A 12,500-nucleotide genomic window follows, 5' to 3' on the forward strand; every position below is an offset into this window, starting at 1 on the left:
GGAGAGGCGCGCTCCCCGGCTTGTCCACAAGGCGGCGCCAGCATTCAGGTTGCAGGCTGCATTCTGCTAAAAATCCACCGGATGGCAACGGAGAGCCGCTCTCCCCGGCTCGTCCACAAGGCGGCGCCACTTCCAGGAGACCCAGGGGGGCGAGCCTGAGGCGGCAGGCTGGCCCAGGGTTCCAGGAGAGAGGGAGAGATTGTCCCAGGCGGCTGGGAGAGCCAGGCCTACCCAGGGCTACCCGAGCCTGGGTAATGCCGGAGGCTCAGTCCCTAGCAGGTGGCAGGCTGCATTCTGCTAAGTGTCTACCAAGAGGGCACCACTTCCAGGCAACCCAGGGGGCTAAGCCTGAGGCGGCAGGCAGGCCCAGGGTTCCAGGAGAGAGGGAGAGATTGTCCCAGGCGGCTGGGAAAGCCAGGCCTACCCAGGGCTACCCGAGCCTGGGTAACGCCGGAGGCTAAGTCCCTAGCAGGTGGAAGGCTGCAATCTGCTAAAAATCCACCGGATGGCAACGGAGAGGCGCGCTCCCCGGCTTGTCCACAAGGCGGCGCCAGCATTCAGGTTGCAGGCTGCATTCTGCTAAAAATCCACCGGATGGCAACGGAGAGCCGCTCTCCCCGGCTCGTCCACAAGGCGGCGCCACTTCCAGGAGACCCAGGGGGGCGAGCCTGAGGCGGCAGGCTGGCCCAGGGTTCCAGGAGAGAGGGAGAGATTGTCCCAGGCGGCTGGGAGAGCCAGGCCTACCCAGGGCTACCCGAGCCTGGGTAATGCCGGAGGCTCAGTCCCTAGCAGGTGGCAGGCTGCATTCTGCTAAGTGTCTACCAAGAGGGCACCACTTCCAGGCAACCCAGGGGGCTAAGCCTGAGGCGGCAGGCAGGCCCAGGGTTCCAGGAGAGAGGGAGAGATTGTCCCAGGCGGCTGGGAGAGCCAGGCCTACCCAGGGCTACCCGAGCCTGGGTAACGCCGGAGGCTAAGTCCCTAGCAGGTGGAAGGCTGCAATCTGCTAAAAATCCACCGGATGGCAACGGAGAGGCGCGCTAACCGGCTTGTCCACAAGGCGGCGCCAGCATTCAGGTTGCAGGCTGCATTCTGCTAAAAATCCACCGGATGGCAACGGAGAGCCGCTCTCCCCGGCTCGTCCACAAGGCGGCGCCACTTCCAGGAGACCCAGGGGGGCGAGCCTGAGGCGGCAGGCTGGCCCAGGGTTCCAGGAGAGAGGGAGAGATTGTCCCCGGCGGCTGGGAGAGCCAGGCCGACTCAGGGCTCCATAAGCCCGGTAGAAGCTGAAGATTAAGCCCCCAGTCTACCAGCTACCCTCCCTGGAGCTCAGCTTAGGGAGAAGTCTCATTTAGCTGGATAAGTCACATTCGGGCGGACAAGTCACATTTGCCAGCATAAGTCACATTTGGGAGGACAAGTCACATTTCCCAGCATAAGTCACATTTGGGAGGACAAGTCACATTTGCCAGCATAAGTCACATTTGCCAGCATAAGTCACATTTGCCAGCATAAGTCACATTTGCCAGCATAAGTCACATTTGCCAGCATAAGTCACATTTGCCAGCATAAGTCACATTTGCCAGCATAAGTCACATTTGCCAGCATAAGTCACATTTGCCAGCATAAGTCACATTTGCCAGCATAAGTCACATTTGCCAGCATAAGTCACATTTGCCAGCATAAGTCACATTTCCAAGCATAAGTCACATTTCCAAGCATAAGTCACATTTCCAAGCATAAGTCACAGTTGGACTTAATAGTCGGGCCCAGAGAGATTCCCATGAGTGCTATCTCTGGCAGTGGGCTTAATAGTCGGCCCCGGAGGGTCGGCGGTGGGGCTTAATAGTCGGGCCCGGAGGGTCGGCGGTGGGGCTTAATAGTCGGGCCCGGAGAGACTTCCAGGGACGGCCGTTTGTCAGGGGGCTTAATGGCGGGGTCCGATCGGCCTCCCGTGGAAGCCTGCCTGGGGGAGCGGTGAGGACTCTTGAGGGCCAGCGGAAGGAAGAGGTGGTGCTGTATTTGACCCCGGCTGCCGGGAGATGGGGAGCTGGAGGGTTGCCCCGAGGCGGGGTCTGCAGGGAGAACCGGGTTCCGGAGCGGGCGGGCCTAGGGGAGGCAAGCCGGGCCGGGGCTCACCCTCCTGGGCAGGGTCCGAGGGGAGCTTCCCCCTGAGAGAACTTCCACTTCCGTAGACACTTTGACAAAAAAAACCCCCCAAAAAAACGGAGCCCCCGAGGAGGCCTTCCTGCGGCGAGCGCCAGGCCGGGCTGGGGCTACCCAAGCCTGGGTACATGCCGGAGGCTGAGTCCCTAACAGGTGGAAGGCTGCATTCTGCTAAGTGTCTACCAGAGGGCGACACTTCCAGGAGACCCAGGGGGCTAAGCCTGAGGCGGCAGGCTGGCCCAGGGTTCCAGGAGAGAGGGAGAGACCGTCCCAGGCGGCTGGGAGAGCCAGGCCTACCCAGGGCTACCCGAGCCGGGGTACATGCCGGAGGCTAAGTCCCTAGCAGGTGGAAGGCTGCATTCTGCTAAGTGTCTACCAGAGGGCGACACTTCCAGGAGACCCAGGGGGCTAAGCCTGAGGCGGCAGGCTGGCCCAGGGTTCCAGGAGGGAGGGAGAGATCGTCCCGGGCGGCTGGGAAAAAAGCCAGGCCGACCCAGGGCTACCCGAGCCTGGGCAAAGCCAGAGGCTAAGTCCCTAGCAGGTGGCAGGCTGCGTTCTGCTAAGTGTCTTCCAGAGGGAGACACTTCCAGGAGACCCAGGGGGCTAAGCCTGAGGGCGGCAGGCCGGCCATGGGTTCCAGGAGGGAGGGAGAGATTGTCCCAGGCGGCTGGGAAAGCCAGGGCTACCCGAGCCTGGGTAACGCCAGAGACTTAGTCCCTAGCAGCTGGCAGGCTGCAATCTGCTAAAAATCCACCGGATGGCAACGGAGAGCCGCAGTCCCCGGCTCGTCCACAAGGCGGCGCCAGCACTCGGGTTGCAGGCTGCATTCTGTTAAAAATCCACCGGATGGCAACGTAGAGCCGCTCTCCCCGGCTCATCCACAAGGCGGCGCCACTTCCAGGCGACCCAGGGGGCTAAGCCTGAGGTGGCAGGCCGGCCCAGGGTTCCAGGAGAGAGGGAGAGATCGTCCCGGGCGGCTGGGAAAAAAGCCAGGCCGACCCAGGGCTACCCAAGCCTGGGTAAAGCCAGAGGCTAAGTCCCTAGCAGGTGGCAGGCTGCGTTCTGCTAAGTGTCTTCCAGAGGGAGACACTTCCAGGAGACCCAGGGGGCTAAGCCTGAGGCGGCAGGCTGGCCCAGGGTTCCAGGAGAGAGGGAGAGACCGTCCCAGGCGGCTGGGAGAGCCAGGCCTACCCAGGGCTACCCGAGCCGGGGTACATGCCGGAGGCTAAGTCCCTAGCAGGTGGAAGGCTGCATTCTGCTAAGTGTCTACCAGAGGGCGACACTTCCAGGAGACCCAGGGGGCTAAGCCTGAGGCGGCAGGCTGGCCCAGGGTTCCAGGAGAGAGGGAGAGACCGTCCCAGGCGGCTGGGAGAGCCAGGCCTACCCAGGGCTACCCGAGCCTGGGTACATGCCGGAGGCTAAGTCCCTAACAGGTGGAAGGCTGCGTTCTGCTAAGTGTCTACCAGAGGGCGACACTTCCAGGAGACCCAGGGGGCTAAGCCTGAGGCGGCAGGCTGGCCATGGGTTCCAGGAGGGAGGGAGAGATGGTCCCAGGCGGCTGGGAAAGCCAGGCCTACCCGAGCCTGGGTAATGCCAGAGGCTAAGTCCCTAGCAGGTGGAAGGCTGCAATCTGCTAAAAATCCACCGGATGGCAACGGAGAGCCGCAGTCCCCGGCTCGTCCACAAGGCGGCGCCAGCACTCGGGTTGCAGGCTGCATTCTGCTAAAAATCCACCGGATGGCAACGGAGAGCCGCTCTCCCCCGCTTGCCCACAAGGCGGCGCCACTTCCAGGCGACCCAGGGGGCTAAGCCTGAGGTGGCAGGCCGGCCCAGGGTTCCAGGAGAGAGGGAGAGATCGTCCCAGGCGGCTGGGACAGCCAGGCCTACCCGAGCCTGGGTAATGCCAGAGGCTAAGTCCCTAGCAGGTGGAAGGCTGCAATCTGCTAAAAATCCACCGGATGGCAACGGAGAGCCGCGGTCCCCGGCTCGTCCACAAGGCGGCGCCAGCACTCGGGTTGCAGGCTGCATTCTGCTAAAAATCCACCGGATGGCAACGGAGAGCCGCTCTCCCCCGCTTGTCCACAAGGCGGCGCCACTTCCAGGCGACCCAGGGGGCTAAGCCTGAGGGCGGCAGGCCGGCCCAGGGTTCCAGGAGAGAGGGAGAGATCGTCCCAGGCGGCTGGGAAAGCCAGGCCTACCCAGGGCTACCCGAGCCTGGGTACATGCCGGAGGCTAAGTCCCTAGCAGGTGGAAGGCTGCATTCTGCTAAGTGTCTACCAGAGGTAGACGCTTCCAGGAAACCCAGGGGGCTAAGCCTGAGGGCGGCAGGCCGGCCATGGGCTCCAGGAGAGAGGGAGAGATTGTCCCAGGCGGCTGGGAAAGCCAGGCCTACCCAGGGCTACCCGAGCCTGGATACATGCCGGAGGCTAAGTCCCTAGCAGGTGGAAGGCTGCATTCTGCTAAAAATCCACCGGATGGCAACGGAGAGCCGCGGTCCCCGGCTCGTCCACAAGGCGGCGCCAGCACTCGGGTTGCAGGCTGCATTCTGCTAAAAATCCACCGGATGGCAACGGAGAGCCGCTCTCCCCGGCTCGTCCACAAGGCGGCGCCACTTCCAGGCGACCCAGGGGGCTAAGCCTGAGGGCGGCAGGCCGGCCCAGGGTTCCAGGAGAGAGGGAGAGATCGTCCCGGGCGGCTGGGAAAAAAGCCAGGCCGACCCAGGGCTACCCTAGCCTGGGTAAAGCCAGAGGCTAAGTCCCTAGCAAGGCGGTAGGCTGCGTTCTGCTAAGTGACTTCCAGAGGGAGACACTTCCAGGAGACCCAGGGGGCTAAGCCTGAGGGCGGCAGGCCGGCCCGGGGTTCCAGGAGAGAGGGAGAGATCGTCCCAGGCGGCTGGGAAAAAAGCCAGGCCGACCCAGGGCCACCCCAGCCTGGGTAAAGCCAGAGGATAAGTCCCTAGCAGGTGGAAAGCTGCAATTTGCTATGGAAAGCTGCAATTTGCTATGGAAAGCTGCAATTTGCTAAAAATCCACCGGATGGCAACGTAGAGCCGCTCTCCCCGGCTCGTCCACAAGGCGGCGCCACTTCCGGGCGACCCAGGGGGCTAAGCCTGAGGGCGGCAGGCCGGCCCAGGGTTCCAGGAGAGAGGGAGAGATCGTCCCGGGCGGCTGGGAAAAAGCCAGGCCGACCCAGGGCTGCCGTTGCCTGGGTAATGCCGGAGGCCGAGTCCCTAGCAGGTGGCAGGCTGCTAGCGTCTACCAGAGGGCGAGATCCCGCCTCCCCGAGCGGCCGGGGAGAGAGGATTTGCAGGAGCTGACAGGCGCGCACGCAGAAGGGAAATCCCCCTTGGCGGCCGGGGGGAGAGACGATTTGCAGGAGCTGACAGGCGCGCACGCGCGCGCGCAGAAGGGAAAGTCCCCGGGCGGCCGCGGGGAGAGAGGAGAGATGATTGGCAGGAGCTGACAGGCGCGCACGCGCAGAAGGGAAGTCACCCTCGGCGGGCGGCGGGAGAGACGATTTGCAGGAGCTGACAGGCGCGCACGCGCAGAAGGGAGAGTCGTCCCCCCCGGGCCGGGGAGAGAGATGATTGGCAGCCGGCGGAGGTAGCTGCCAGGCGGACCAGAAGGAGAACTGCGGCCGCTCCGAGCAGAAGGGAAATCCCCCGGGCCTCCGGGGAGACGAGCGGCCTCTGGCAGGCGCGGCGAGCCGGCGCCGGCGCCGCCATCCCGGGCGAGGCGACGGGCGCCTCCCGCCCGGCGCATATGGCACTTCCGTCGACACTTAGTCAAATTTTCAACTTTCAAAATTCCTCCGGCGGCCGTGTTTCACTCCGGGGAGCGGCGCCCTCACGCCGGCGGCGGCGCGCCTCGGCCGGCACGAAGGGGTACCACCTCGAGTCGGTGTCGGGGGTCCCGCCGTGGAACCGGGCGTCGGACGGCCCCGGAGGAGGCCTCGGAGCCGAAAAGGCACTACCGGAATGAGGTTGAATTTGACGGCCGGATCCGGGCCGGAGTTCCACAAAGTCGGACACTTTGAGTGGTTGGTCTTCATGTAATGGGACAGGTGACACTCTCTCTGTGACCTACTTTTGAACACCCCCGTCAAGAACCGTGTCCGAGACAGCGTGTGCTGTCAATTAGCTTACCAAAAGTCAGAGTACCAGGGCATCGGACACCCGACTCTGACAAAGTCCCAGTGAACTCTGCTGACAGGCCGCCGACGGCGGATCCCTGCGGGGGGGAGGCAGAGCGAGGGCACCGCCCCCCCGGGTTGCGAGACAAGCCTCTTTAGGTCGCGTGGCAAGCCTCGGTTTTCAGGCGGGCGCTTCCCGCCGAGCCAATCGGCACTTTTAGACACTTTTGGGGAAAAAAAAAAGAAAAAGTCAAACTTTGAAAAATAAATAACCAACGAAACACGGACCAATGAGAACCGCTTCCGGCTGGTCGCGGAAGGGAGAGATGATTGGCAGGAGCTGCCCTGCGCGCTAGAATGAGAACTGCGGCCGCTCCGAGCAGAAGGGAAATCCCCCGGGCGGGCCAGGGGAGACGAGCGGCCGCTGGCAGGTACGGCGAGAGGGCGCCGGTGCCGCCATCCCGGGCGAGGCGACGGGCGCCCCCCGCTGAGCCGATCGGCTCTCGGACACTTTGGGGAAAAAAATAAAAAATAAAAAAGGCAAACTTTGAAATAAAACCCCACGAAACACGGACCTCGGTGAGATCCCCCGGGCGGCCGGGGAGAGATGATTGGCAGGAGCTGCCAGGCGCGCAGAAGGGAAGTCCCCCTGTGCGGCCGGGGAGAGATGATTGGCAGCAGGCGGAGGCAGCCGCCAGGCGGACCAGAAGGAGAACTGCGGCCGCTCCGAGCAGAAGGGAAATCCCCCGGCGCGGGCCAGGGGAGACGAGCGGCCGCTGGCAGGTACGGCGAGAGGGCGCCGGTGCCGCCATCCCGGGGGAGGCGACGGGCGCCTCCCGCCGAGCCGATCGGCACTTTTAGACACTTTGGGGGAAAAAGACCGACATTTTAATAAACCCCATACAACACGGACCAGTGAGAACTGCAGCCGGCCGGCCGGCCGGCCGGCGCAGAAGGGAGGTCCCCCGGGAGGGCCGGGGGAGAGATGATTGGCAGGCGGAGGTAGCTGCCAGGCGCGCGCAGAAGGGAAGTTCCCCCGGGCGGCCGGGGGGAGAGAGAGAGAGAGATGATTGGCAGCCGGCGGAGGTAGCTGCCAGGCGGACCAGAACGAGAACTGCGGCCGCTCGGAGCGGAAGGGGAAGTCTGAGGCGGCAGGCCGGCCCAGGGTTCATGGAGAGAGGGAGAGATTGTCCCAGGCGGCTGGGAAAAAAGCCAGGCCGACCCAGGGCCACCCCAGCCTGGGTAAAGCCAGAGGATAAGTCCCTAGCAGGCGGCAGGCTGCGTTCTGCTAAGTGTCTACCGAGAGGGCACCACTTCCAGGCAACCCAGGGGGCTAAGCCTGAGGCGGCAGGCTGGCCCAGGGTTCCAGGAGAAGAGGGAGAGATCGTCCCAGGCGGCTGGGAAAGCCAGGCCTACCCAGGGCTACCCGAGCCTGGGCACATGCCGGAGGCTAAGTCCCTAGCAGGTGGAAGGCTGCAATCTGCTAAAAATCCACCGGATGGCAACGGAGAGCCGCAGTCCCCGGCTCGTCCACAAGGCGGCGCCAGCACTCGGGTTGCAGGCTGCATTCTGCTAAAAATCCACCGGATGGCAACGGAGAGCCGCTCTCCCCGGCTCGTCCACAAGGCGGCGCCACTTCCAGGCGACCCAGGGGGCTAAGCCTGAGGCGGCAGGCCGGCCCAGGGTTCCAGGAGAGAGAGGGAGAGATCGTCCCAGGCGGCTGGGAAAGCCAGGCCGACCCAGGGCTACCCGAGCCTGGGTAAAGCCAGAGGCTAAGTCCCTAGCAGGTGGCAGGCTGCATGCTGCCAAGTGTCTACCGAGAGGGCACCACTTCCAGGCGACCCAGGGGGCTAAGCCTGAGGCGGCAGGCTGGCCCAGGGTTCCAGGAGAGAGGGAGAGATTGTCCCAGGCGGCTGGGAAAGCCAGGGCTACCCGAGCCTGGGTACATGCCGGAGGCTGAGTCCCTAGCAGGCGGCAGGCTGAATTCTGCTAAGTGTCTACCAGAGGGCGACACTTCCAGGAGACCCAGGGGGCTAAGCCTGAGGCGGCAGGCTGGCCCAGGGTTCCAGGAGAGAGGGAGAGATTGACCCAGGCGGCTGGGAAAGCCAGGCCTACCCAGGGCCACCCGAGCCTGGGTACATGCCGGAGGCTAAGTCCCTAGCAGGTGGAAGGCTGCAATTTGCTATGGAAAGCTGCAATTTGCTAAAAATCCACCGGATGGCAACGGAGAGCGGCTCTCCCCGGCTCGTCCACAAGGCGGCGCCACTTCCAGGCGACCCAGGGGGCTAAGCCTGAGGCGGCAGGCCGGCCCAGGGTTCCAGGAGAGAGGGAGAGATTGTCCCAGGCGGCTGGGAAAAGAGCCAGGCCGACCCAGGGCTACCCGAGCCTGGGTAAAGCCAGAGGCTAAGTCCCTAGCAGGTGGCAGGCTGCATTCTGCTAAGTGTCTACCAAGAGGGCACCACTTCCAGGCAACCCAGGGGGCTAAGCCTGAGGCGGCAGGCTGGCCCAGGGTTCCAGGAGAAGAAGGAGAGATCGTCCCAGGCGGCTGGGAAAGCCAGGCCTACCCAGGGCTACCCGAGCCTGGGTACATGCCGGAGGCTAAGTCCCTAGCAGGTGGAAGGCTGCAATTTGCTATGGAAAGCTGCAATTTGCTAAAAATCCACCGGATGGCAACGGAGAGCGGCTCTCCCCGGCTCGTCCACAAGGCGGCGCCACTTCCAGGCGACCCAGGGGGCTAAGCCTGAGGCGGCAGGCCGGCCCAGGGTTCCAGGAGAGAGGGAGAGATTGTCCCAGGCGGCTGGGAAAGCCAGGCCGACCCAGGGCTACCCGAGCCTGGGTAAAGCCAGAGGCTAAGTCCCTAGCAGGTGGCAGGCTGCATTCTGCTAAGTGTCTACCAAGAGGGCACCACTTCCAGGCAACCCAGGGGGCTAAGCCTGAGGCGGCAGGCTGGCCCAGGGTTCCAGGAGAGAGGGAGAGATTTGTCCCAGGCGGCTGGGAAAGCCAGGCCTACCCAGGGCTACCAGAGCCTGGGTACATGCCGGAGGCTAAGTCCCTAGCAGGTGGAAGGCTGCAATTTGCTATGGAAAGCTGCAATTTGCTAAAAATCCACCGGATGGCAACGGAGAGCGGCTCTCCCCGGCTCGTCCACAAGGCGGCGCCACTTCCAGGCGACCCAGGGGGCTAAGCCTGAGGCGGCAGGCCGGCCCAGGGTTCCAGGAGAGAGGGAGAGATTGTCCCAGGCGGCTGGGAAAGCCAGGCCGACCCAGGGCTACCCGAGCCTGGGTAAAGCCAGAGGCTAAGTCCCTAGCAGGTGGCAGGCTGCATTCTGCTAAGTGTCTACCAAGAGGGCACCACTTCCAGGCGACCCAGGGGGCTAAGCCTGAGGCGGCAGGCTGGCCCAGGGTTCCAGGAGAGAGGGAGAGATTGACCCAGGCGGCTGGGAAAGCCAGGCCTACCCAGGGCTACCCGAGCCTGGGTACATGCCGGAGGCTAAGTCCCTAGCAGGTGGAAGGCTGCAATTTGCTATGGAAAGCTGCAATTTGCTAAAAATCCACCGGATGGCAACGGAGAGCGGCTCTCCCCGGCTCGTCCACAAGGCGGCGCCACTTCCAGGCGACCCAGGGGGCTAAGCCTGAGGCGGCAGGCCGGCCCAGGGTTCCAGGAGAGAGGGAGAGATTGTCCCAGGCGGCTGGGAAAGCCAGGCCGACCCAGGGCTACCCGAGCCTGGGTAAAGCCAGAGGCTAAGTCCCTAGCAGGTGGCAGGCTGCATTCTGCTAAGTGTCTACCAAGAGGGCACCACTTCCAGGCGACCCAGGGGGCTAAGCCTGAGGCGGCAGGCCGGCCCAGGGTTCCAGGAGAGAGGGAGAGATTGTCCCAGGCGGCTGGGAAAGCCAGGCCGACCCAGGGCTACCCGAGCCTGGGTAAAGCCAGAGGCTAAGTCCCTAGCAGGTGGCAGGCTGCATTCTGCTAAGTGTCTACCAAGAGGGCACCACTTCCAGGCGACCCAGGGGGCTAAGCCTGAGGCGGCAGGCTGGCCCAGGGTTCCAGGAGAGAGGGAGAGATTGACCCAGGCGGCTGGGAAAGCCAGGCCTACCCAGGGCTACCCGAGCCTGGGTACATGCCGGAGGCTAAGTCCCTAGCAGGTGGAAGGCTGCAATTTGCTATGGAAAGCTGCAATTTGCTAAAAATCCACCGGATGGCAACGGAGAGCGGCTCTCCCCGGCTCGTCCACAAGGCGGCGCCACTTCCAGGCGACCCAGGGGGCTAAGCCTGAGGCGGCAGGCCGGCCCAGGGTTCCAGGAGAGAGGGAGAGATTGTCCCAGGCGGCTGGGAAAGCCAGGCCGACCCAGGGCTACCCGAGCCTGGGTAAAGCCAGAGGCTAAGTCCCTAGCAGGTGGCAGGCTGCATTCTGCTAAGTGTCTACCAAGAGGGCACCACTTCCAGGCGACCCAGGGGGCTAAGCCTGAGGCGGCAGGCTGGCCCAGGGTTCCAGGAGAGAGGGAGAGATTGTCCCAGGCGGCTGGGAAAGCCAGGCCTACCCAGGGCTACCCGAGCCTGGGTACATGCCGGAGGCTAAGTCCCTAGCAGGTGGAAGGCTGCAATTTGCTATGGAAAGCTGCAATTTGCTAAAAATCCACCGGATGGCAACGGAGAGCGGCTCTCCCCGGCTCGTCCACAAGGCGGCGCCACTTCCAGGCGACCCAGGGGGCTAAGCCTGAGGCGGCAGGCCGGCCCAGGGTTCCAGGACAGAGGGAGAGATCGTCCCAGGCGGCTGGGAAAAGCCAGGCCGACCCAGGGCTGCCGGAGCCTGGGTAATGCCAGAGGCCGAGTCCCTAGCAGGTGGCAGGCTGCTAGCGTCTACCAGAGGGCGAGATCCCGCCTCCCCGAGCGGCCGGGGAGAGAGGATTTGCAGGAGCTGACAGGCGCGCAGAAGGGAAATCCGGAGAGATGATTGGCAGCCGGCGGAGGCAGCCGCCAGGCGGACCGGAAGGAGAACTGCGGCCGCTGGGAGCGGAAGGGAAATCCCCCGGGCGTCCGGGGAGACTAGCGGCCGCGGCAGGCGCGGCGACCCGGCGCCGGTGCCGCCATCCCGGGCGAGGCGACGGGCGCCTCCCCGCCGGCGCAGTTGGCACTTCCGTCGACACTTTGCCAAATTTTCAACTTTCAAAATTCCTCCGGCGGCCGTTTTTCACACCGGGGAGCGGCGTCCTCACGCCGGCGGCGGCGCACCTCGGCCGGCAAAAAGGGGTACCTCCTCGAGTCGGTGTCGGGGGTCCCGCCGTGGAACCGGGCGTCGGACGGCCCCGGAGGAGGCCTCGGAGCGGAAAAGGCACTACCGGAATGAGGTTGAATTTGACGGCCGGATCCGGGCCGGAGTTCCACAAAGTCGGACACTTTGAGTGGTTGGTCTTCATGTAATGGGACAGGTGACACTCTCTCTGTGACCTACTTTTGAACACCCCCGTCAAGAACCGTGTCCGAGACAGCGAGTCCTGTCAATTAGCTTACCAAAAGTCAGAGTACCAGGGGATCGGACACCCGACTCTGACAAAGTCCCAGTGAACTCTGCTCACAGGCCGCCGACGGCGGATCCCCGCGGGGGGGAGGCAGAGCGAGGGCACCGCCCCCCCCCGGGTTGCGTGACAAGCCTCTTCAGGTCGCGTGGCAAGCCGCAGTTTTCAGGCGGGCGCCTCCCGCCGAGCCGATCGGCACTTAGACGCTTTGGGGGAAAAAAGGTCAAACACACAAAAAAAACCCCCCATAAAACACGGACCATAAGAGATCCCCCGGGCGGCCGGGGAGAGATGATTGGCAGGAGCTGCCAGGCGCGCAGAAGGGAAATCCCCCGGGCGGCCGGGGAGAGATGATTGGCAGCCGGCGGAGGCAGCCGCCAGGCGGACCGGAAGGAGAACTGCGGCCGCTGGGAGCGGAAGGGAAATCCCCCGGGCGTCCGGGGAGACTAGCGGCCGCTGGCAGGCGCGGCGACCCGGCGCCGGTGCCGCCATCCCGGGCGAGGCGACGGGCGCCCCCCGCTGAGCCGATCGGCTCTTAGACACTTTGGGGAAAAAAAAGACAAACTTTGAAATAAAACCCCACGAAACACGGACCTTAACGAGATCCCCCGGGCGGCCGGGGAGAGATGATTGGCAGGAGCTGCCAGGCGCGCAGAAGGGAAATCCCCCTTGGCGGCCGGGGAGAGATGATTG

The sequence above is a fragment of the Leptodactylus fuscus genome, unplaced genomic scaffold (genome assembly GCF_031893055.1).
Source record: "Leptodactylus fuscus isolate aLepFus1 unplaced genomic scaffold, aLepFus1.hap2 HAP2_SCAFFOLD_256, whole genome shotgun sequence".
In the NCBI taxonomy this organism is placed as follows: Eukaryota; Metazoa; Chordata; class Amphibia; order Anura; family Leptodactylidae; genus Leptodactylus; species Leptodactylus fuscus.